Below are 25,356 nucleotides of genomic sequence, written 5' to 3' on the forward strand. Positions count from 1 at the left end.
CTCCACCTCAGCACCACTGATATAGATAGGGGCGTGCCCTCTACTCTGCCGCCTGAAGACTATGACTTGCTCTTTCATTTGCTGATGTTGAGGGACAGATTTTTGTGTTTGGACTATTCCATTAAACTCTCTATCATTTTCCTGTACTCTGTCTCATTGTTGTTTGATCCACCACAATGGTGTCATCAGTAAATATGTAAATGGAGTTGTCTCAGCACACTCAACACATTTCCCAGAACTCACTGGATTCCCTTGCACCCATGCCATTTTTAAAAGGCTGTTGTGCATCTAGACAAACACTGACAGTCCAGAGCAACTCTGTACTGTAGTTGACATTTGCCCTGGAGATGGCAGAGAGAGGGTATTCAATGACTGGCTTTTCAGGCAGTATCCCTGGAGTTTCTGCAGGATGGAATGGTGCCAACATAGGACTTTTTATTATCCCAGGACCAGCAATGGAGTTGGGTGACCATGCCAGCCTGGTCCAAAGTTGCCACCCATATTAATGCACTTTCAGCCATGTGGAGGGATGCCCAATACTCTAAAAAGATGTTCAATTTCCTTCTCCCTTCTGCCAGTGAAAATACCACCAACTTCTCTCTGATGCCATACACTCATTCTATCCCCTGTTACTTTATCCACCTCCCACCAAGGCTCATGGTCCTTCACTCTCTTTATTGTCTGCAACACCTTCCCTTACTTGCTGTCACCCAGCTCAAACCCCAATACCATTAACCCTGCATTCCCTCTGCATAACCTGCTCACTGACTCATGATACCTCCCAACCTGTGCCAATTGTAATTGCTGTGTCAACAACTTTTGTCTTCTGTAATACCTGCCTGCCTCTGAATCTGTGAGGAAAACAGACCACAATGGGGCAGAAAGACTCAAGACAATTGGTGTGCAGTCCAACATGTGGCTCCGTATCACTCATGAGGAGAGCATCTTGACTCTGACCATGCTGAGTGGGCTGTGGACTGGCATCAGAGGCAGCCCTTGACTTCCTGTGCTGGAATCTGCTGAGCAAAACTGTGTTGACAATGATGACAAGTGTCCTGGGTTTTGTCTGTGTTAAAAGGCAAAGGTGACAGCAGTAAGATGGGCATGGTATCTCTGGCTGAGGGTGGCACAGCACAAAAAAGTCAAGACAATGCAATGCACAGGATTCTGTGAGTGTCCAAGTAGGACTGAAGTGAGTGAATGTCATGAGGTGAGCAAAGAGACCATGCAGCCCGATCCAATCCAGGAACTGGCTGTATGTGTCTAATTGCAAAGTGTCATTGCTACAGCATTACAATGCTAGTTGCTGGGTGCAGCACTGAAGTATAGAAATATCCTGTAAGTGAATTGGAGATGTGCCATGAGGGTTCTTAGAGGCTGGCAAAAGTCAGGCATCAATGTTTATGGCTGTGGGGTGTGTGGCCAGTGCCCATTGACCATGCCCTGATATGTTGGTGCCAGGTTGTGGAGATCACTTGGAGCAGTCGGCTCTGGTTTCCTTGTCATATTTTCCCAATGTCTAGCTTGTTTGCTGAGTTTGGTAAGATGGAAGTCTGAAGATTAATGAAGCGGGTTGTGACATTAACAAGGTATCTAATAACCAATCACGAGCCTGACTTGGTATCTTGCTCAGAATCTCATTAAGATGCTTTTGAAAAGCATAAAAGTAGGAACAAGATGATCTCACCTTTGAGATCGGCCTCACCACATTTGTCCACTACACATCCCACCATAGACCACATTGCTCCGACCCTTATAAAATTTAATCGATATTGTTTCCAGTCTGTATGGATTGATATTAGGCAGGGAATGTATGCCACATAGAAGCTTTGAGCTGTTGTTTTTGAAAATAAATAATAATATTCCACTGTGAGTTATAGACCAAAGCTGAGAAATCTTACAGGAGAAATAATTTTAAGAACATTATCTGTTGATGCTACAGTGCTGCAGTTAAGTGAATTGTGCACTATTAGAGATGTCAGTCTTCAAATGAGATCCTACGGCAAGCCCTCATCTGCCTACTCAGGTTAGCATTGGCAAATCTCATGATGCACTTTGAAAAGAAAAGCAAGCAAGTTTTTCCCGCTCTCCCATTTAACATTCAACCCATGATAAACTCTAGTTTTCAGATCAATATTGCTTCATCATCCTGAAAAAAGCAAATTAATTGATCATTAAGTTAATTGGCATTTGTACAGTGTGCTAACGTGTCTGATGTGTTCATTTACAGAATGTTACCACACTTTACATTTAGTGCAACATTTTGATGTACAAGTGCTGAAACATCAACACTTGAATCCTGTTCTTATTTACAAGACATCAAATCCCCCAGTGCACCCCACAACTCACCTTCCTCAACAAAATATTCATTTTCTTTGTTTCCCAAAATAAAAAATACCACAGCAGTAAAATTGGCAACCAAAGGACACAAATGTGAAAAGAAGCAAACACGAGACATGGAATTTTTTTTAAACAAATTAAGCTGTTATGAACTGGAATATATAACCAGAAAAGGACAAAGCATATTCAAATGTGACTTTTAAAAGGAATTAGATAAATACCTGAAGGGAAAAGATTTACAAGGCTATGAGGAATGGGCAGAGGATTGGAACTAATTGGTAGCTATTTCAAAGGGAGATACAGATACAATGGGCAGAATTAACTTTGTGTGTTGTATCATTCTATCATTCCATGCCATTATCTTTTTGGAATTGGAATTTTTTTCATATTGCCCCACAACTGAAAATGAAGCTGAGTCATGATTGGCAGTACAGCCTTTTCCATGAATTTGTGTAACAGCAGCTCAACTTTTAAAAACAGGAACATGAAAACACCACATCCCCCTTCAGGCCTGCTCAACCATCAGTAAGTTCATTGTTATGGTTTCAACTGCACTTTCCTGTCTGCTCCTCACTCCTGTTGAACCTCTTGTTTGTCAAAAATCTATCTAACTCTGACTTAATTAACTTTAATAAGCCAGCTGCCACTGCTTACTAGGGAAGATAAACTGTCGACCCTCTGGGAGAAAATCTTTCTCCTCACCTCTGTCTAAAAGTGAAACCTCTTATTCATAACAAACAAGGAATTGCTATATAAACTCAGCAGGTCTGGCAGCATCTGTGGAGAGAAATCAGAGTTACCGTTTCAAGTCCAGTGACTCTTCTTCAGACCTTTCATTCCTCAATGGTTTTCCCTAGCTCTCATTTTTCCTACAAGAGATATCTCTTTCAGAATCTAACCTATTAATCTGCCTCAAGATTTGATATGCTTCAATAAAGTCACCCATCATTCTTCTAAGATAATTTTTCTTGCTACTTCATTCTTATTTTTGTTCATCTGAGCAGCTCGCTCACTTCACCATTTGCTCCTTCCTTTTCCTGCTCCCTTCTAGCTCCCTCATTCTCTCTATTCTGATGTCTTCCCAATTCCAATCTCTCTCTTTCGTCCAGCCCCTTTTCCCACCTGTCCATCTCATGTGTTTACATTTCTTTCTTCCTTTCTGGCTGCCTTCTCCTTTCCCATATAGAGTCATAGAGATGTACAGCACGGAAACAGACCCTTCGGTCCAACTCGTCCATGCCGACCAGATATCCTAACCTAGTCCCATTTGCCAGTACTGGGCCAAATCCCTCTAGCGTCTCCCTATTCACGTACCCAGCCAGATGTCTTTTAAATGATGCAGTTGTACCAGCCTTCACTACTTCCTCTGGCAGCTCATTCTATACATGCACAATCTTCTGCGTGAAAACGTTGCCTCTTAGGTCCCTTTTATATCTTTCCCCTCTCACCCTAAACCTATGCCCTCTGGTTCTGGACTCCCCCACCTCAGGGAAAAGACTTTCTCTATTTACCCTATCCATGCCCCTCATGTCTTTATAAACCTCCATAAGGTCACTCCTCAGCCTCCAAAGCTCCAGGGAAAACAGCCCCAGCCTATTCAGCCTCACCCTATAGCTCAAATCCTCCAACCATGGCAACGTCCTTGTAAATCTTTTCTGGACCCTTTCAAGTTTCACAACATCCTTCCAATAGGAAGTAGACCAAAATTGCACGCAATATTCCAAAAATGGCCTAACCAATGTTCTGTACAGGCGCAACATGACCTCCCAACTCCTTTCCTCCTATACATAGTTTCCACTATTCTCTAACTCTACCTGAACTGAAAAATTCAAACAGGTTGAGACCATCTGTGCGCAGCACTGACTGGCAGATTATCAAAAATAATGTCAGCAGCATGTATTGACTTTGCATGAAACCAGCTTTTCAGCCATTATCCTTGGTCACATATTTATGTCAGCATTCCCCATTCACTTTTGCAAAGCAATTGTCACAATTTACAGCTTCTGGCTGCTCGATGGCTCTGAGGTCTCTCTCCAAACTCAGTTGCCATCTTGGACTTGAACACACCATCTATGGTCATGCCATGTACAATGTATTATCAATACAATAAAACTGAAAGTATTGCCACTATTTGGAACCAATTCTTCCACTCTTACCCATCATCAATTGAGCTTCAAGTTTAAGCCTTACTGTAGAATGTCATAGAATCCCTGCAGTGTGGAAACAGGCCCTTCAGCCCAAGTCCACACCAACCCCATGAAGAGTAACCCACCCAGACCCATTCCCCTACCATATATTTAACCCTGACTAATGCACCTAACCTACACATCCCTGAACACTATGGGCAATTTAACACAGTCAATTCAGCTGACCTGCACGTCTTTGGATTGTGGGAGGAAATCGGAGCCCACACAAACACAGGGAAAATGTGCAAACTCCACATAGACAATTGAACCCAGGTCCCTGGCACTGTGGGGCAGCAGTGCTAACCATTGAGCCACTGTGCCACCCCAAACATTCCTAGTTACAGATTTAATTTTTGCTCTGGCAGGATTTGAGCCCAGGTTCCTTGAACATTAACCTGTGGCTCTGGATTAACAGTCTAATGGTAATACCACAAAGCCATTGCTTCCCCTAATAGCTTCTAGTTGCAAATCCAGGGGGGAGATGAAATCTGATCAGAAGAACACACCTTGGGGGGATGACAGGGTGGAATAGACACAATAGAATTAGTGGGCATCTTATCTTCCTGGTCATTGAAGTCAATGGAAGGGATAATGCGGTGAAAGTGAGGACTGCAGATGCTGGAGATCAGAGTCAAGATTAACGTGGTGCTGGAAAAGCACAGCAGGTCAGGCAGCATCCGAGGAGCAGGAAAATCGACATTTCGGGCAAAAGCTCTTCATCAGGAATGAGGTAGGGTGTCTCCGGTGTGGAGAGATAAATGGGAGGGGGTGGGGCTGGGGAGAAAGTAGCCAAGAGTGCAATAGGTGGATGGAGGTGGGGGTGAAGGTGATAGGTCAGAGAGGAGGGTGGAGCGGATAGTTGGGAAGGAAGATTGACAGATGGGACAGGTCATGAGGCTGGTGCTGAGCTGGAAAGTTGGAACTGGAGTAAGGTGGGGGGAGGGGAAATGAGGAAACTGGTGAAGTCCACATTGATGCCCTGGGGTTGAAGTGTTCTGAGGCGGAAGATGAGGCGTTCTCCCTCCAGGCATCGGGTGGTGAGGGAGTGGCGGTGAAGGAGGCCCAGGACCTGCATGTCCTCGGCAGAGTGGGAGGGAGAGTTGAAATATTTGGCCACGGGCGGTGTGCTTGATTGGTGCGGGTGTCCCAGAGATGTTCCTTAAAGCGCTCTGCTAGGAGGGGTCCAGTCTCCCCAATGTAAAGGAGACCGCATTGGGAGTAACGGATACAGTAAATGACATTGGTGGATGTGCAGGTGAAAGTTTGATGGATGTGGAAAGCTCCTTTGGGGCTTTGGATGGAAGTGAGGGGGGAGGTGTGGGTGCAGGTTTTGCAATTCCTGAGGTGGCAGGAGAAGGTGCCAGGACGGGAGGGGGCTTGTTGAGGGGTGTGGACCTGACCAGGTAGTCACTGAGGGAACGGTCTTTGTAGAAAGTGGATAGAGGTGGGGAGGGAAATATATCCCTGGTGGTGGGGTCCGTTTGTAGGTGGTGGAAATGTCGGCAGATGATGCGGTTTATGCGGAAGTTGGTCGGGTGGAAGGTGAGAACCGGGGGGTTCTGTCCTTGTTGTGGTTGGAGGGGTGGGGTTTGAGGTTGGAGGTGTGGGATGTGGATTAGATGCGTTAGAGGGCATCTTCAATCACGTGTGAAGGGAAATTTCAGTCTTTAAAGAAGGAGGCCATCTGGTATATTCTGCGAGTGGAACTGATCCTCCTGGGAGCAGACGCGGTGGAGGCGGAGGATTTGGGAATATAGGATAGCATTTTTGAGGAGGAAGGGTGGGAAGTGGTGTAATCCAGGTAGCTGTGGGTGTTGGTGGGTTTATAAAAAATATCAGTGTTGAGTCAGTCATCAATAATGAAGATGGAGAGGTCCTGAGGGGGAGGGAGGTGTTCGAGATGGTGATTTTTAAGGTCAGGGTGGAGTGTGTTGGTGAAGTTGATGAACTGCTCAACTTCCTCGCAGGAGCACGAGGTGATGCCGATGCAGTCATCAACATAGCGGAGGAAGAGGTGGGGAGTGGTGCCGGTGTAACTACGGAAGATGGACTGTTCTACGTGCACTGTGCACAATATATAGTATTTCGATAATATCTGTTTTAAGCCATCAAATAAAGTCAAATTGCTGTCCTTGAATGGGGTCAAGCAAAGTGGGAATATGACCTGATGACACCAAATACTTTCTTGGTGTGATATCCATCGGAATGTGGCAAGTGGGGAGAATGTGTAAATGAAGAGATCAAAACCATGAATAACAATGGCAGCACGCCAGGCCCTAATGGAGAGTCGAGTGTGCGTGCACCATGCAGTGATGTTCTGACACAGATGCAAAGCTCAGATCAAAGTCACTCACTGCATTATACCTGGAGGACTTTGTAGCAGCAGGGGAAGATTAGGAAGAGTCAGAATAATTAGATAGGGTGGGTGCAATAGCTTAAGATGCTGTACTCTTGCCTCCAGGATGAGATAAAAAAATTATGAAATGCTGCACATCTGGAGCTGCGTAACAGACCAATCAGTATCAGGCGGATGAAAGTTAGAGCACTCCTTCATCAGAAACAGGATAGTTAGACTTCCATCTGCATTGACAGGTTCCATTGAGGAGGCATGAGAAGGTGGTGGTGAGCTGCAGTTGGTAGACCCATAATGGTCTTAGGGAGGGAATTCCAGGATTTTGACCCATCATTTTATCCTGATGAGCACTGTTAGTAAACTGAGGAAACTGGATTTGTTGGTCTGCTTCATTGCCACCCAATTTCTTTTTATTAATTCAGGGATGTAGCTTCACTGGCTGGGCCAACATTTATCACCCATTCTGAATTGACCTTGAGGAAGTGGTGGTGAGCTGCTTTCTCTTTGGTGCAGATGCACCCATAATGCCATATGGAGGGACGGTAGGATTTTGACTCAGCGACACTAAAGGAATTTCCTTCACTCTGGGACTTTTTAAACCAGTGGCTTGAGAGGTTATTTCAGAGGGTAGTTATAAATGAACCATTGTTGCTATGGATATGGAGTCACATGGTAAGGGGATTTTTTTTTAACCTCCTGAAGTACATTAGTGAACCAGATGGGTTTTCATGACAACCGTCACATGGTACCCACCAGGTTTTTGTTTTAAGGTTTTATTTGAACTCAAATTTCACCATTTGCTATGGTAGAGAGGGTGTGAATCTAGGCCCCCAAGGTTACTAGCCAAATAACAATACCATCACAGCAACCTTTCTGTTTCCTGTTTTGCAGGGTTAATATGACTTGCTGAAGAATCTTTTTATAATGTTAGAAAAGGACACTCGGTGAAAATTGAGATCTGTCTGATTTTTTGCACACTGGGTTCTATTGATAAATTCAACACTACATTTAGAACAGTCTGAAATGATTGCCAACACAAAGGGAATAGTAATTTAACAAACCAGATGTGTAAAAGATATCTACCCTAGATAGCAAGAGAAAATGAAAAAGGAGGAATGGTTTAGCTCAGGCCTTATCCAAAAAAATGGATATTCCTAGAAAACAATTATTTCTCTAAAGTATTAGCAACATCAGAATTAACCACATTAATTCAGATCCAGAAATTGTTAGAGAAACTCAGCAGGTCTGGCAGCATTGGGGGAGAGAAAGCAGAGTCAACATTTCGAGTCCAGTGACCCTCCTTCAGAATAGAGATGCTACCAGATCTGCTGAGTTTATCCAGCAATTTCTGTTTTTGCTTCTGATCCTTAGCATCCACAGTTCTTTGTTTTGTTACATTAATTTGGGTAATAGCTTACAAATTATTGATATTAATGGCCAATTATAGCAGCAACACACCATTGGCCTAATGTTTAATAAATTGCTTGGTGTACCAACTCACTTTTCTCACCTTTGCCCTACGTCCCTTGACACCTTCATGTGATAAAGATTTATTCACCTCAATCTTGAAAGTTCCAATTGTCCTAGTGTACACAGCCTTTGAGAGAGTCAGTGCTAGATTTTTATTACCTTTTTTGTGAACAAGTGCTTCCTGATTTTGCTCTTGAATGGTTAATTCTAATTTTTAAATAACTACTGCATCTGATCCTTCACTACTTCACCTGAGGAAATAGGTTCAGTTTATCAACTCTGCCAAATAATTCTAACATCTCAAACACCTTGATCAGATCTGCTGGCAACAATCTATACTTAAAACACTAAGAAAGAACATTATAATTTGAGAACAAATATAAACAAGCCAAGTCTCTGCAACTTGTTCTTGTAATTCAGCCTGTTAAACCTTGGTAGTGTTATATTAAACCTGCACTGCATCCTCTCTACTGTATTCTTCCTGAGGCGTGGTGTCCAAAACTGAGAAGAGTATTTTGGATGGGATCTGTTTAGATTTCCGTCTACCCAAGTCTTTGCCAAGGAGCATTTAGGACAATGATAGCAATCTTCAGGATTGTACTACCATTGGAAAGTGGCAGACAGTAATCAGGCACTTCATAGCCTTCTAGACTCAACACGGATTTCAGAGCTTCCAATTCTTCCCACAGTTCACATACTATTAAAGATTCTAATATTATAATGTACACCTCTCCAGACATATCCATTGTGTATTTACTTGTCCCAAAACCATCCATTTTCTCTTGTACCATCACTTCTTCTCTTACTTGCTCTCTCCTCTGTACCATCGTATCAAAGATCTTTTCTTACACCCTCTTTCTTTCTTGTCCTGTTTTTTCTTGCCTCTGTAATTGCTTCTATTTATCACACCTTTTATTGTGCAACACAAATGCAAGATTGGCAATGTGAACCATTGGTCAGTTGTTTCACTCAATTCTGTTTTGAAGTACAACAGGGCTATCACCCTGAACACTTCCTCACCAGAGTCCAGAGCTAAGGTGGGAAGTAGATTGGAGTGAGCACCCTTTGCTTCTCAGTCAATGGTTTTGGATAAATCTTTGGCCAGGTAGGCAAGATTTCAAAGTACTGCACAACTCCTTTGGAATTCTACCTCACCCAGGACAAATGAATCAACTCCACACTCTGAATTTTGAGCTGCACTAAAGGGACCTCAGTTGACAATATTGGTGCTCCTATATTAAATCTCTATTTCTGACCAATGTGCCTATCAAACACAATTTCTCATTGAAGTGTAGGATTTGGTGAATATAGCCCAGGCAGAGAAAACCCAGAAAACAAGCACTTTTCCCAGAGCCAAATAAAGATTATAGCCATCTCTACACTATCTAGACACCACTGCAAGTACATCTAGCATCTACATGGAAGGACTAACCATAAAGTCAATTTCCATTAGACCTGATGGGACATAAATTTGTCTTGGGTATCACAGGCATTGATTGTGATTTGATGTTCCATTTTCATTTCAAATCTCATCTCAATCCCAATTCCATTATACTCCCAGATAATCCATGTTGGTTTGCAAACTGACTTCTCACCAACTTCCCGGCTTGCAGCAGGGTAGATCTCACCTGGAAAAGAGTATTCTACATCGAAGAGATAAGTTTGTGAACTGGAGCCTTGGCTGCAGATGGAGTTTAATTTAGATATATGCGAGGTGCTGCATTTTTGGAAAGCAAATCTTAGCAGGACTTATACATTTAATGATAAGTTCCTAGGGAGTACTGCTGAACAAAGAGACCTTGGAGTGCAGGTTCATAGCTCCTGGAAAGTGGAGTTGCAGGTAAATAGGATAGTGAAAAAGGCGTTTGGTATGCTTTCCTTTATTGGTCAGAGTATTGAGTACAGGAGTTGGGAGGACATGTTGCGGCTGTACAGGACATTGGTTCGGCCACTTTTGGAATATTGCGTGCAATTCTGGTCTCCTTCCTATCGAAAGGATATTGTGAAACTTGAAAAGGTTCAGAAAAGATTTACAAGGATGGTGCCAGGGTTGGAGGATTTGAGGTATAGGGAGAGGTTGAATAGGCTAGGGCTGTTTCCCCTGGAGTGCCGGAGGCTGAGGGGTGACCTTATAGAGATTTATAAAATCTTGAGGGGCATGGATGGGATAAATAGACAAAGTCTCTTCCCTGGGGTGGGAGAGTCCAGGGCATAGGTTTAGGGTGAGAAGGGAAAGATATAAAAGTGGACTAAGGGGCAACCTTTTCATGCAGAGGATGGTATGGGTATGGAATGAGCTGCCAGAGTAAGAGTTGGAGGTTAGTACGATTGCAACATATAGAAGGCATTTGGATGGGTATATGAATAGGAAGGGTTTGGAGGAATATGGGTCGGGTACTGACAAGTGGGACTAGATTGGGTTAGGATATCTGGTCGGCATAGATGAGTTGGACCGAAGGGTCTGTTTCTGTGCAGTACATTTCTATGACTCTATGACTGTGTTGTTGGTTGATTGGGCCATGATTTGCCCAGCTAAAAGGAGCCAAATGGGACAAAAAAATGTATCTGCTTGCCCGGTAGCTGTTACTATATGTGTGTGGTCTCTGGAGAGATTGTGCAATGGTTTGAGGATATAAATAGACACAAACATTTTGAATCATGTTTGACTGTTCTTCAGAACTGGCAGAAGATTTAAAGAGTTAACTCTGTTTCTCTCTCCACAGATGTTGCCAGACCTGCTGAGTTTCTCCAGCATTCTGTGCATTTGTTTCAGATCGCCAGCATCTGTAGTATTTTGCTTTTATTCGGCTGGAAGAAGATGCGGGCTTGACAATCCTGTCAGTGAAGTCTTGTCCATCATGAGCTGACAGTTCCTGGGAAGACACTACATCCATTCAGCACAGCAACCCAACTTGATGAATCAGGGTGCCTTATCATATATGTTGTGATGGCCCAGTGGCATTATCGCTGGAATGTTAATTCAGTGACCCAGGTAGTGTTCTGGGGACCTGAGTTTGAATTCCACCATGGCAGGTAGTGTAATTTGAATTCAATACAAAAGCATCTGGAATTATGAGTCTAACCATGAATTCACTGTTGATTGTTGGGGAAAAATCCATCTTAGTTCACTAAACTTCTTTAGGGAAGGAAACTGCCATCCTTACCTGGTCTGGCCTACATGTGACTCCAGACCCACAATGATGTCTTGACTCTCAACTGTCCTCTGGGCAATAAGGGATGGGCAATGAATGTTTGTCCAGCCAGCGATGCCACATCCCATGAATGAATTTTTTAAAACTCATAATTTTCCCCCAAAAGGTCATTGAGCTGCAATGATAACTCTGTTTCTTTCTCTATAGATGCTGTCTCGCCTGCTGACTATTTCCAATTTTATTTCTTGTTTTTTTCTTTGGATTTCCAGAAGCCACAGTATTTTGCTTCTGCATTTTATCTTGTTTGTTTTAACAGGGAGCATGAACGTGATAATTGTATCCCATTCAGCAAGAGGAAGTGGTGCTTTTAATGGTTCTGTTGTGGAATGTAAATTAAGAAAGATATTTGCGAGTTCAAACACTGCCAATGATTTTACATCCACAAATATTGACACAAATGTCTATAGTTTTGTGAAGTTTTAGAGGATGGGAAGAGACATTACTGTTTCAAAACAGAAATGCAACAAACAGTCGTTTAGTTTTTTTTTGAAATATGATAAAATGAAACCCAAAAGAAAACTGAAACATTTTCAAGGTCTAAGTAAAGGATTAGTGCTCACACTTTGCAACTGTGTAGAGAATTTGTGCCGAGTTTCACGCTGACTCATTGCACAATTTTTGTAACATTGTTCGGCACTCTCAGTTAATAGGACCCAGAAGAATCTCTCCTAGTTCCCGGGAACATTACATGCCAGAGGCTTGATAAAGGCGTCTTGCTAAATGCCTGATTGCTTGGGATTTTTGCATGAACAATAGAAAAGAAAAAAGTGTCAATCACACTGTAATTTGGCTCTTCAAATGACTACTAACACCCACACTACTCAACATTTAAGTGCATACTGTAATTTAATATCACTTAGATTGTACCATAGTACTCACATATAAAGTTAAGTCTTTTCACAATATATAAGAAATAGGAAGAAGAGCAGGGTATTTGGCCCCTTGTTCTGCCACACAGTAAGATCAAGGCTGATATTCAGCTATACCTTCTTGCACTATCATCATATTATTTAATCCACTCAGAATCCAAATATGTATCTCCCTCTATCTTGCATATATTCACTGACTTCACATTCCCAACAGTTTGCGATAGAAGATTCCAAAGATTCACATACTTTGAGCAAATGTATTTCTCTGCATCTCAATTCTAAATGGCTTGCCCCATGCTCTGATACTGAAATCTAGTGTTTTAGCCCTCTCAATCAGGGAAACAAATGAAATAAGAATGGACTTGCAGTGATATATCACCTTTCATGCCCTTCAGACGGCCCAAAATATTTCACTGTCAATTACTAACCTGCAAAATACAGAGCAAGATCCCATAAAGAAGTGTTAAATAGCCAGTTCATCTGATCTAATAATCATGTATTCTGGAGATAGAGTCATAGAGTCATATGGCATGGAAACAGACTCTTCAGTTCAACCAGTCCATGCTGAACATAATCTCACAAAAATTATTCCCACCAGCCTGCTCCTGGCCCATATCCCTCCCAACCTTTCCTATTCATGTATCCATCCAAATGTCTTTTTAATGTTGTAATTGTAATCACATCCACCACTTCCTCAGGAAGTTCATTCAACACGTGAATCACCCTCTGAGTAGCAAATTTGCCTCTTATTTTTTTTTAAAATCTCCCTCCTCTCACCTTAAATATGTGCTCCCAGTCTTGAAGTTCCCTATCTTAGGGAAAAGACAACTACCATCAACTATACCGACACCTCTCATTATTTTATAAACTTCTATCAGGTCGCCTCTCAACCTCCTACGCTCTAGTGAAAAAAGTCCCAGCCTGTCCAGTCTTTCTTTATAACTCAAACCCTCCATATCCGGCAACATCCTGGTTAAACTCTTCTGTACCCTCTCCAGCTTAATAATATCCTTTCTATAACTGGGTGACTTAAACTGGATACAGTATTCCAGAAAAGGCCTTACCAATGTCCTGTACAACTTCAATATGACTTCCCAACTCCTATACTCAAAGGACTAAGCAATGAAGGCAAGCGTGCTAAATGCCTTTTTAACCGCCCTTTCTACGTGTAAGGCAAACTATAAAGAATTATGTTCCAGCACCCCTAGGTCTCTCTTTTTACAACATCACCCAAGGCCCGACCATTAATTGGGTAAGCCCTACCTTTGTTTGTTGTACCAAAATGATGTTTGCTGGCAGGACTCCTGCTGACTTTAGCAATGCCACAAATACAAATTCGAATTCTTGAACCTGCAACCTTCCTAATGGAAGTTCAGGGTGCTACTAGTAAACAGTAATTATCCCATGATTTGGGCAACATAATGTAAGCCAGTCACCTTACATCCAGCATAGAAACAGCTCACCATGTCTATGCCAACCAACAAACACCGAACTAAACTAATCCCATTTACCTGGACTTGGTCCACAGCCTACAATTCCCTTGAATTTTACGTGATCATCCAGATACTTCTTAAGTGTTACGTACATACTTGCCTCCACCACCGTCTCAGGCAACACATTTCATATTTCCACCAACAACTCAGATCTCCTATGAACCACTTATTCCTCATCTTAAAACTCTCGTCTTAGACATGTCTGCCATGGGGAGGAGATTCTCACAATTTAAATTACTTACTTTCAGTTTAGGCTTTGTTCAGGTCTTGGAGGCAGTCGGAGAGGTCACGACGTGACATATTTGAGTGGTTGCTTTACCCAAAACACTACTCAGGTAATGTCTCCCACCCATCCTCCTCCTCTTACCAAAAAAAAAGTTCTGTGACTCAGTCAGTAAGTGACAAGTGTTTTCTTTTGTGTTTCATTTTTTCTGGCAGTCTATTTGCGACTTTAGAATAGTGTGAATGGAGGTCAGGGCAGTTGAATGTTCCTCTTGCAGTGTGTGGGAGGTAAGGGTCACCTCTAGTGTCCCTGCTGACCTAATTTGTGGGAAGTGCACCCAACTCCAGCTCCTCGAGAACTGTGTTAGGGAACTGGAGCTGGAGCTGGATAAACTTTGGATCATTCGGGAGGCGGAGGGGGCTATTGAGAGGAGTTACAGGGAGGTAGTTACTCCACAGCCACGTAAAGAAGGTAGGTTACCATCAGGGTAGGAAAGGGAACCAGCAGGCAGTGCAGGGATCTCCTGTGGTGGTTCCCCTCAACATCAAGTAAAGCGTTTTGGATACTGTTGGGGGGAATGACTTACCAGGGGTAAGCAATGGGGCACAGGTCTCTGGCGCAGAGTCTGTCCCTGTCGCTCAGAGGGGAAGGGGGAAGAGGAGTAGAGCTTTAGTCACTGGGGACTGCATAGTAAGGGGGACAGACAGGAGATCTTGTGAGAACGAGAGAGATTCATGATTGGTGTGTTGCCTCCCAGGTGCCAGGGTTTGTGATGTCTCTGATCGTGTTTTTGGGAGCCTTGAAGGGGAGGGAGAGCAGCCCCAAGCCGTGGTCCACATAAGCACCAACGACATAGGTAGGAAGAAAGGTGGGGATTTAAGGTGGAAATTCAGGGAGCTAGGGTGGAAGCTTAGAGCTAGAACATACAGAGTTGATATCTCTGGTTTGTTGCCCGTGCCAGGTGCTAGTGAAGTGAGGAACAGGAAGAGAGCGGACCTGAACACGTGGCTGCAGGGATGGTGCAGGAGGGAGGGTTTTGGATTCTTGGGTAATTGGAGCTCTTTCTGGGGAAGGTGGGACCTCTACAAACAGGATGGTCTTCACCTGAACCAGAGGGCTACCAATATCCTGAGGAGGGGAAATTTGCTATTGCTCTCCAAGGGGGTTTAAATTAATGCAGCAGGGGGATGGGAACCTGAATTGTAGTTCCAGTATACAGGCGGTTGAGGGTAGTGAGATCAGGAATATATTTACAAGGTCGCGAGAGGGCACCAGCAACAGGATTTTGGTTTGAAATGTGTGTACTTCAATGCCAGGAGCATCCAGAATAATGTGGGTGAACTTGCATCATGGGTTTGTACCTGAGATTTTGATGTTGTGGCCATTTTAGAGACATGGCTGGAGGAGGGACAGGAATGGTTGTTGCAAATTCCAGGATTTTGATGTTTCAGTAAGAACAGAGAAGATGGTAAAGGGGGTGGGTGGGGGGGGGGGGGGGGGGGGGGGGGGGAGGTGGCATTGTTAATCAAGGTAGTATTACAGCAGCTGAGATAATGTTTGAGGACTCATCTACTGATGTCGTTTGGGCTGAGGTTAGAAACAGGAAAGGAGAGGTCATCCTATTGGGAGCTTTCTCTAGGCCTCTGAATTATTCCAGGGATGTAGAGGAAAGGATAGCAAAGATAATTCTCAATAGGAGCGAGAGTAATAGGGTAGTTGTTATGGGGGACTTTAACTTCCCAGAGCTTTTGGCTTTGACCTTTATGCCATCATTGTCGACAGGAGTAATGCCAGAAGACTGGAGGATAGCAAATGTTGTTCCCTTGTTTAAGAAGGGGAGTCGGGACAACCCTGGTAATTATAGACCAGTGAGCCTTACTTCGATTGTGGGTAAGGTGTTGAAAAAGGTTATAAGAGATAGGATTTATAATCATCTGGAAAGAAATAATTTGATTAGAGATAGTCAACACAGTTTTGTGATGGATAGGTCATGCCTAACTAACCTTATTGAATTCTTCGAGAAGGTGACGAAACAGGTGGATGAGGGTAAAGTGGTTGATGTGGTGTATATGGGCTTCAGTAAGGCGTTTGATCAGGTTCCACACAGTAGGCCATTGCACAAAGTACAGCGTTTCGGGATTGAAGGTGATTTAGCGATTTGGATCAGAAATTTTCTCGCTGAAAGAAGACAGAGGGTGGTGGTTGATGGGAAATGTTCTTCCTAGAGCTAAATTACCAGCGGTGTGCCGCTGTTTTAGGGCCACTGTTGTTTGTCATTTTTATAAATGATCTGGATGTGGGAGTAGAAGGATAGGTTAGTAAATTTGCGGATGGCACTAAGGTAGGCAGAGTTGTGGATAGTGCCAAAGGATGTTGTGGGTTACAGAGGGACATAGATAAGATGCAGAGCTGGGCTGAGAAGTGGCAAATGGAGCTGAATGCGGAAAAGTGTGAGATAGTCCACTTTGGAAGAAATAACAGGAATGCAGAATACTGGGCTAATGGTAAAATTCCTGGCAGTGTAGATGAACAGAGAGATCTTGGTGTCCAGGTGCATCCCTGAAAATTGCCACCCAGGTTGATAGGGTTGTTAAGAAGGCATATAGTGTGTTGGTGTTTATTGCTAGGGGGATTGAGTTTTAGAGCCACGAGGTCATGCTTCAGCTGTTATAAGACACTGGTAAGGCCACACCTGGAGTATTGCATACAGTTCTGGTTACCGCATTATAGGAAGGATGTGGAAGCTTTGGAAAGGGTTCAGAGGAGATTTACTAGGATGTTGCCTGGTATGGAAGGAAGGTCTTACAAGGAAAGGCTGAGGGAACTGAGGCTGTTTTCGTTGGAGAGAAGAAGGTTGAGAGGCAGCTTAATCGAGACGTATAAGATAATCAGAGGATTAGATAGGGTGGACAGTATAGGGTGGACAATAAACACCAACACACTATATGCCTTCTTAACAACCCTATCAACCTGGGTGGCAACTTTCAGGGATGCACCTGGACACCAAGATCTCTCTGTTCATCTACACTGCCAGGAATTTTACCATTAGCCCAGTATTCTGAGGCCTTTTGCCTCAGATGGTGATGGCTATATACGAGGGGACATAGCTTTAAATTGAGGGGTGGTAGATTTAGGACAAATATTAGGGGTAGTTTCTTTACTCAGAGAGTAGTAGGGGCATGGAGCGGCCTGCTTGCTCACCGATGTCAAGGGCATTTACATGGACATTGGACACACATATGGATAATAATGGAACAGTGTAGGTTAGATGGGCATCAGATTAACTTCACAGGTCGGCGCAACATCGAGGGCCAAAGGGCCTGTACTGCGCTGTAACGTTCTATGTTCTATGTATCCTGTCTACGTATATCTCAATCAGATCCCCCCTCTGCCTCCTCTGCTCCAAGGAAAACAAACCCAGTCTCTTCTTGTAACTGCAATTTTTCATCCCAGACAACATCCTGGTGAATCTCTTCTGCACCCGATCCAGTGCAATCACAACCTTCCGAAAGTGTGGGGACCAGAACAGCACACAGTATTCCAGCTGTGGCCTAACCAATGTTTTGTAAAGTTTCACATAGAAGGTATAGATCCCTCACAGCATTCATCACAAGTGCAATTGGCATACCTATCTTCAACCATCATTTATTGCATTGCTCTATTTGATCCAGCAGCATTTATATTTGGAATGGAGGTGGAGGAGTCATCTTCTATGTTAGTCACAGGACAACCATGTGATTAACAAATTGAGTCATTTACTGAGTAACTTCACCAGGTGAAATAGAGTTATAGAACCATAGACATGTTGGACCTGGAGGCAGGATTGTGTGGGATTTGGCAGCTAACAACTTTGGCACGGTACCAACTTTGTCTTAATTAAGTTCTGGGCGTGAAGGCTCAAACTCTGTCTCCCTGCCCTACTGCCAATTAAAGCCTTTAAGTAGTTGATGAATGACCACTTAAGGGTTTTATCCCACCTTAACTGCAATCACTTCAAACTATGGAAGCCAACCTATTTGGTTAACTAATGTGGGAAAGGTATCAGTTGGGTTTGGATAGGGTGACACTCAGGAGTGCACGATTGAGGAATTGGACATGGTACAGGAGAGTAGCCACTGAGAGTTCACGTTTTCAACTCCCACTCCACTCAACACCCAACCCCAGAAACAGCCACCCACCTGAATCTCTCCTAAGTGACATTTACCTTTCCTGTGGACAATCCTTCAAGCTGGGAGTCTGGAGGGTGTTGTACTGGCAGTAGCCACAACTTCACTGCGGCACTGCTGAGCTCTGAAGCTGCAAGATTTCTGATTGGCTGATACCTCTTGGCAGCCAGGTTTATTTTGCGTCTGGTCCTGATTCCAGTAGAAAGCCTGGTGGCAGCCAATCAGTTGCCTGATTGCTAGAAGATCTAGTTGGATTTTCCATCTTCATTGGCCTTGGGTTTCCCTCCTCCAAACTCTACGAAAAGAGGACGATCCCGCCTACAATCTTTACTCTTCCTTCCATTCTGAAAGAGATTGACACATGTTCCATTCATGCTCAGATCCTCTTACATAAAACACTCTAATGGCGATCCTATATATGGGAGCTCTGGAGTGAGGTCCAAGAAACTACTCAATGAGCATCAGAGACCAACAACAAAAACTTGGATTTATATCACACCTTTAATCGAATAAAGCATTGCACTACACTTCATAAATCATAATGTGACACCAAATCACAAAAGGAGATAGTGGCACACTTAACCAAAAACGTTGTCGAAGAGGGAGGTTTTACGGACTGTCTTAAATAAAGGAAGAGAAGTAAGGGCAAAGGGATTTAAGGACAGAATTCCAGAACCACAGGTGGTGCACCCCTCAAATGTGAAGTGATTAAAATATGAGCTGCTCAAGAAGTCAGGAGTGTAAACATTTCAGATGACTGTGGGTGAATTACAGAGAAACATGAAGGCAAGATGATGGAGGGGTTTAAAAATACAGATGTGTACACACATACATACACCACATAGACACGGACACATACACAGACACACACACAGTAGAAAGTGAGGACTGCAGATGCCGGAGGTCAGAGTTGAGAGTGCAGTGCTGGAAAGGCACAGCAGGTCAGGCAGCTTCTGAGGATCAGGAGAATCAACGCCTCGGGCATGAGCCCTTCATCAGGAAACATCGATTCTCCTGCTGTTCGGATGCTGCCTGACCTGCTGTGCTTTTCCAGCACCACAGTCCACACACACACATGCACGCACGCACACACACACACACACTGCAGGAGAAAGGAATACTGGCTCAATTTCTTCTTTCTTAACCAAAGAATGTCGAATCCAGTTGTATTGCTCTGACTGTGTTGAGCTACCGAACATATAATAGGCATCAAAACTGCAACCTCCCTCGTCTGAACAACTCAGAAACAGCACTGAACTTCAGAGAGCACAATCTCACATCAAGCAATTCATTCACAGTTTATAGAGATTAGGATATGATAGGAATATGTGGGCGTTAGTGAGCTGAGTAGCAATGTTGGGTGAGATGCTTGGCAAGGCCTATCCCAATGTAGGGAATAACTCACTGTTCTGTTCTTGCTGAATGTGAGGCAGGTTTCCTGTGGGCAGTGGGGAATTGTCAATTAAAGGGGATTATTGATGTTAAATGTCTATCTTACTGAACGCACTGAACAAGTAAGACATGGAGAATTCTCCACCTGAAAGTGGCAGCAGATTCCTAATGAGGTCAGCTCATCATGGGTTGTGAGGAGCCCCCCATGTTGCAAACAGCATCTCAGGGCACGGTCCATGGGCACCAGCCACACGTACTCCTCATCCATGGGCACTGGCATCAGACATTTGCCAACTCCTCACAATCCTCATGATAATGCCTCTCTGAGCACCGTCACCCCCCATCAGCATGCTGAGGAAGTACAGACCTACACTGCAGGATGCATCAGTCACCAGCTACATGGCCACTCCATACAGGGACAGGCCCCCTGTTCATGGACTGGACCAGGCTGCAACTCAGGGCTGCTTGCTGACTCCCTTAGCGCTCTCTCTTTGCACCAACTGCCAGCTGGCCTTGCCATCCCATCCCACGCCTGTTATTCAAAGGCAAAGGCTGTCAGTATTGACATATGGCCATGCTCTTTATTGCAGCCACACAGAGAGGTTATTTGTCATTAGGGATTTGGCTGGGGCTGGGGGAATGATTGGAAGGAGCTGTTTTTATGATCAGCACTCCGAGACATCGATTTAACACCTACAGCATGTGCCAGCTGGCTGTGCGGCAAACACACCGAACACATGTATTCAAACACAAGGCCCTGTCGGAAAGTGGATGGGAGCCAGTCCTCAGTCCACTCAAGAGAGGAGGTGCTGCTGTCTGTAAGGGGGTCCCGATGCCATCAGTCACAGGCACAATCCATACACAGTCCAGGGGCTGGGCCATGTTGTCCACTTGGACCATTTACAGCCAGGGGATCTGTCCGAGCACAGTCAGGGCAGCGGTCAGTCCTGTATGGCCAGTGTTGGCAATCCAGGGAGTGATGTGTCATCAGTGAGGGAGCTGCAAACACAGCGGTCTGGTCCATCATGTGTGAGGGCTGCTTGTCGAACTCAATCAGAGAGCTGGTGACAAGTACACTGTGTCTGTTAATTGTTCAAGAAGGTGTAAAGGGCTGCTTTATAGGCAGCAGGTGATTCAGGGCCAAATGTGTTGAGAGGAGTGAAAGCTAGGGGTCAAAATAGAGACATTTGTAGAGGTGGTGTCAAGCACGGTGATGAGGAAAATTCTAGAGAGTGTGGGGCAGGAGGAACAGCAATGCTAGGCTTCAGCAGGGGATGCTATTGGCAGTGACCACAGCGGTGATCCCAACAAGGAGAACATGGAGGAGCAAGCTGGGTATTATTAAGGTATAATGTGGGAGTTCAGGGGGCAGTGAGGACAGAAGGAGGTGAGGATCAATGAGGTGAGTCTCTGAATGGAGGAGAATGGGTGCAAATGGTCCACAGGAGTTGTATGAGGATGCCCAGAAGCGGGGGTGTTACATGGCAACCAGGCAGGGACTAGCACTGAAAACGTATACCATGAGTTTCATTCCTTGCATCACTTCCTATTGTCTAAAAGTGAAATATGTCTGGGAAATGACAGGGACAGTGCAAAGGCTGAGCAGGGTCAGTGTCACATTGATGGGTGAATGAGTGGGATCCACATCTCTCTGGCACATTGAGGGGAAAGGGGCAAAGTACCTGAAGCAGACTCTAGCTCCATTTTATTTGTAACCATTTCATCAGCTACTTGTAATGCAGGGAGAATAAACATGCTTAAGATTCAAATGCTGGTCAAAGGAAATTTTCACTACACCACTGGGGCTTGCAAATTGAACACTGGCATCTCAATGATGCTGAAGTTAGCAGTAATGACGCACAATGAGGACAATATTGGCCAGAAGTGACTCATTACTTAATGCAACTTCCACGGGTGTTGTAGGAAATGGAGATCATCATCTGTCATTGATGGTCTGTTCTGAATGCAACAAAGAATTGAATGATGTGTGTTTGAGGTAGGAAGGGATTTGGTGCATAGCAGATACTCTGATCTTAATGGAATGAGCTGGCCTCTCCACCAATGCAGCTCCTTCATCAAGTTAGTGCCCATGCTGAGGCTGAAGCCAAATGAATGAGAAGACATGGCTCCTGTTATTGGAGCACAGCATGTCACACTGTGTGGAGGAACGTGTGCAGTCCCCATCAGTAGGCGATGCCACCTCTGACTGATCCGCCGCTTCTGCTCTCCTCATGTTCCCAACAGAGGTCATTTCCAGCTGGGAGTCTTGCACACAGACGTGGTGGGGGTGACGGGGGTGGGGTGGGGGTGACGGGGGAGGGGGAGGGGGGAGGTGTGGGATGTTGGTCATTGTGGCTGCTTTCCTCCAGATGTAGGAGAATCTGGTCCATCAGCAAGCCCAGGAGCAGCAGCAGACCGCGAAGGACCACCCAGCTGAGAGAGTTGGCACAGTAATATGGCCCCTGAGGATCCACAGTAGGACCAGAGCTTCTCATCCCCAATTCTGGATCAGGAAGCTTCAATGTTGACATAGACTCCGTGCATCCTGGGACAGTGTGATGGAACTGTGGTAGATGCTGGAGGAGGATGTGGAGTCTGTAAGAGTGGGAGGCCATCCTCTCCCAGTGGCTGTGGAGGTGACAGTTGTTCTGAATCTCTTCTGACTCCTTCCAGGGAGTGATGGGTGACCTGTGTGGGATCTCTCAGTCATAAACCCACAGATGAATGAGCACTGAGAGGGCCATGGCACATCATTGCGGGATTTGTTAACAGTAAGGATTCCGTTCGGTTATTGTGCACATGATCTGACGTCACTGTTACCACTTCCTCAAGGTGTGCACCCGCTACCTTAGCAGCAGCGATACCTCCTATGTCCAGGAGTATTCTTGTGTACCTGTTATGTTTGAAGGTCCAGGTGCCTTACAAGGCTGGTTACTGGGGTACAAGGGCTGCCCACTGTGACCATGGCTCATGACTCCACTGCATAATCCCTTAATTAGTGCAGATCACAGATACAGTGCTGTCCAAGCCTTGACCATGGCTGTGGTGGAGCATAAGAAAGGCCTGGTGAAGATATAGACTGGTCTGGGGAAGGGACCTCCAATCCGGACACCATGTGCTGCAGCATCCCTGTGGTCTACCCAAATGGAACAGGCAACAAGGTGGTGTGGCCGATACTGAGGATCTTCAGGATCAGTCTTTAGAGGAGGAGGATGTGGACACTGAGGAAGATGAGGAGGAAACTCTCGTTGTTTGTGATGGAGCTCATCTGTGTTGAGCACTACAAAGCAGACAGGACCTGATTGACACTCAGTTCCAGTCAATGATAGCAGATGTCACTGAATGTTAAATCGCCTTTGGTCATGGTGCCAAAATTTGGTTTGCATTGTCAGGGTGAACTGCAGCCTCTATTTGTTTTATTTAAGCTCCATTTTGATGGCTGCAAGTAAAAGCTCTTGCTTGGAATTGTCCAAAAGCTTGCCTTTATGTGATTACCTTTACAGGACAAGGATTGTCCAATGGGAACTAGGGGAAGAGTAATGGTTACTTAGTGATTATACCATGATAGGCTGTCGCTACAGAAAAGGTTAAACTCTGTGGCCCAGTGATTTCACAGTGACGGATGTGAGAGAATGGGGTTGTATTTGTGAGGGAGTGTCAGCCATGTTGGCTACGTGCCGTGGGCAGTGTGGCTTTGTGGCTGCTGTGGTGACAATGCCATGATATTGCCAGCGAGGGCCAACACTGGATTGCCAACACTTTTCTGGGTGCACAGCTGCCATTCAAAGATGGCACAGTCAGAATTAATGGTCATGATTTGGCGATGCCGGTGTTGAACTGGGGTGTACGAAGTTAAAAATCACACAACACCAGGTTATAGTCCAACAGGTTTAATTGGAAGCACACTAGCTTCGGAGCGTCGCTCCTTCATCAGGTGATTGATGGTGATCTTTCAATGGATGTCCACAGATTGGCAAGTTGTTCTGATAATGGAATGTGGTAAATTCAGGATAGAAGCGAATGAGAGAGCTGTCATGGGGGCAGCATCGGTCATTAATGCTGATCCTGGGCAAGATGATGTCCTGTCCATGCATTACTATATCCGCCAGAACCACCAGGTGCCTGCCCAGAAAACAGGGCACTGATTTCTCTGAATGCCACATCTGGGGAAAATGCCAGGAATGGTGCAGTGCAATCTGGATTGCCAGTGCTTGTCCCAGTACATTGGGCTTCAAAACATAGCACAGCCGCAAGGTGAGACTAGTCTTTCAGTGGCAAGTGGTTAAAGGAATGATGTCTGGTAAGATGGCTTAGACTTGGACAAGAGATAGTTAATGAGGTGAATTTGGAAAGGTATGCCAAGAAATCTCACTGGAATGCTGGAAAGACCTCCAAGAAACCCAAAGCAACTCTCCCTTAGCTAAAAACAAATAAGATTTGTCTATTTTCCTACAGACAATGTTACAATGTAAATGATCGAGCTTTGGTGAACAGTGTAGTTTATCACCAGGATGGGGATTAGACACTCTAAATGTTGGGTCTCCTTTATATGAAAGCATTTCTTGTTTGTCCTGCATCATGCTCATAGGAAGATAGGCTGTCCAGTCTTCTCCCTGTATCAATAATAAGTTTGAAACAATGAGGGTATGCCCAACGACAACTCTCCTTTATTTCCATCATTTATTTGGGAAGGTGCCTGCCCTCCATTAGTTTCTCATGCCTCCCACAGATAAACAATGTCATTAAAAATAAAATCACTCATCTTTGCCCATCTTGGAGAGTATTTTCCTCATAACAATTGAAAGTCTAATATGCTGAGATGAGGTCAAACAAAAGTTCACTAGATTAAATCCTGGAATGAGAGAATTGTGTTCTGAGAAGGAGGGACTGACCAGAATGGACTAATAGTCTCTGACATTTAGAAGAATCAGAAATGATTTCATTGAAACTTATGTCAATCTTAGAAGGCTTGTCAGGGTGGATGCTGAGAGATTGTTTCCCCTGGGCAGAGACTCTTCCAGAACTAAGGGGAATTGTCTCACATTAAAGGAGAGAGTGAGGTCTGCAGATGCTGGAGATCAGAGTCGAGAGTGTGGTGCTAGAAAAGCACAGCAGGTCAGGCAGCATCCGAGGGGCAGGTTCTCCTGATCCTCAGATGCTGCCTGACCTGCTGTGCTTTTCCAGCACCACACGCTTGACTCACGTTAAAGAATCAGAAATTTCTGACTGAAGTAAGGAAAAATGCCTGCATTTAGAGGGTTCAAGTCTTTAGAAGTCTGTCATCCTGTCCAGTTATTGAATATATTCAAGACTAAGGATGCTTTTACACTAATGTAATCCTCAGCTTGTGAAGAACAGATATGAACTTGTTGAGTATGAAGATAAACTATTAACTTGTTAAATCATAGAATCCCTACAGTATGCAAACAGGCCATTCGGCCCAACAAGTCCACACCGACCCTCTGAAGAGTAACCCACCCAGACCAATTCCCCAACTCTACCACTGTACATTTCCTCTGACTAATGCACTTAACCTACACATCCCTGAACACCAAGGGCAATTTAGCATAGCCAATTCACCTAAACTGCACACTTTTGGATTGTGGGTGAAAACAGGAGCACCCAGAGGAAACCCACACAGACACGGGGAGA

At 44.5% G+C, this 25,356-nt stretch overlaps 1 long non-coding RNA gene across 3 annotated transcripts in view; it reads right to left on the reverse strand.

Moving 5' to 3' along the window:
• LOC148145934 (uncharacterized) overlaps positions 1–25,356 on the reverse strand; it is a 90,253-nt gene that overhangs the window by 26,911 nt on the left and 37,986 nt on the right. For all 3 annotated transcript variants that reach the window (XR_015760872.1, XR_015760873.1, XR_015760871.1), the window contains one exon: positions 18,351–18,656. This is a non-coding gene — a long non-coding RNA (uncharacterized LOC148145934). The remainder of the gene's footprint in view (positions 1–18,350; positions 18,657–25,356) is intronic.

The sequence above is a fragment of the Chiloscyllium plagiosum genome, unplaced genomic scaffold (assembly GCF_037043375.1).
Source record: "Chiloscyllium plagiosum isolate Xiang-an unplaced genomic scaffold, Cpla_swu_hap1 HiC_scaffold_22, whole genome shotgun sequence".
NCBI lineage: Eukaryota > Metazoa > Chordata > Chondrichthyes > Orectolobiformes > Hemiscylliidae > Chiloscyllium > Chiloscyllium plagiosum.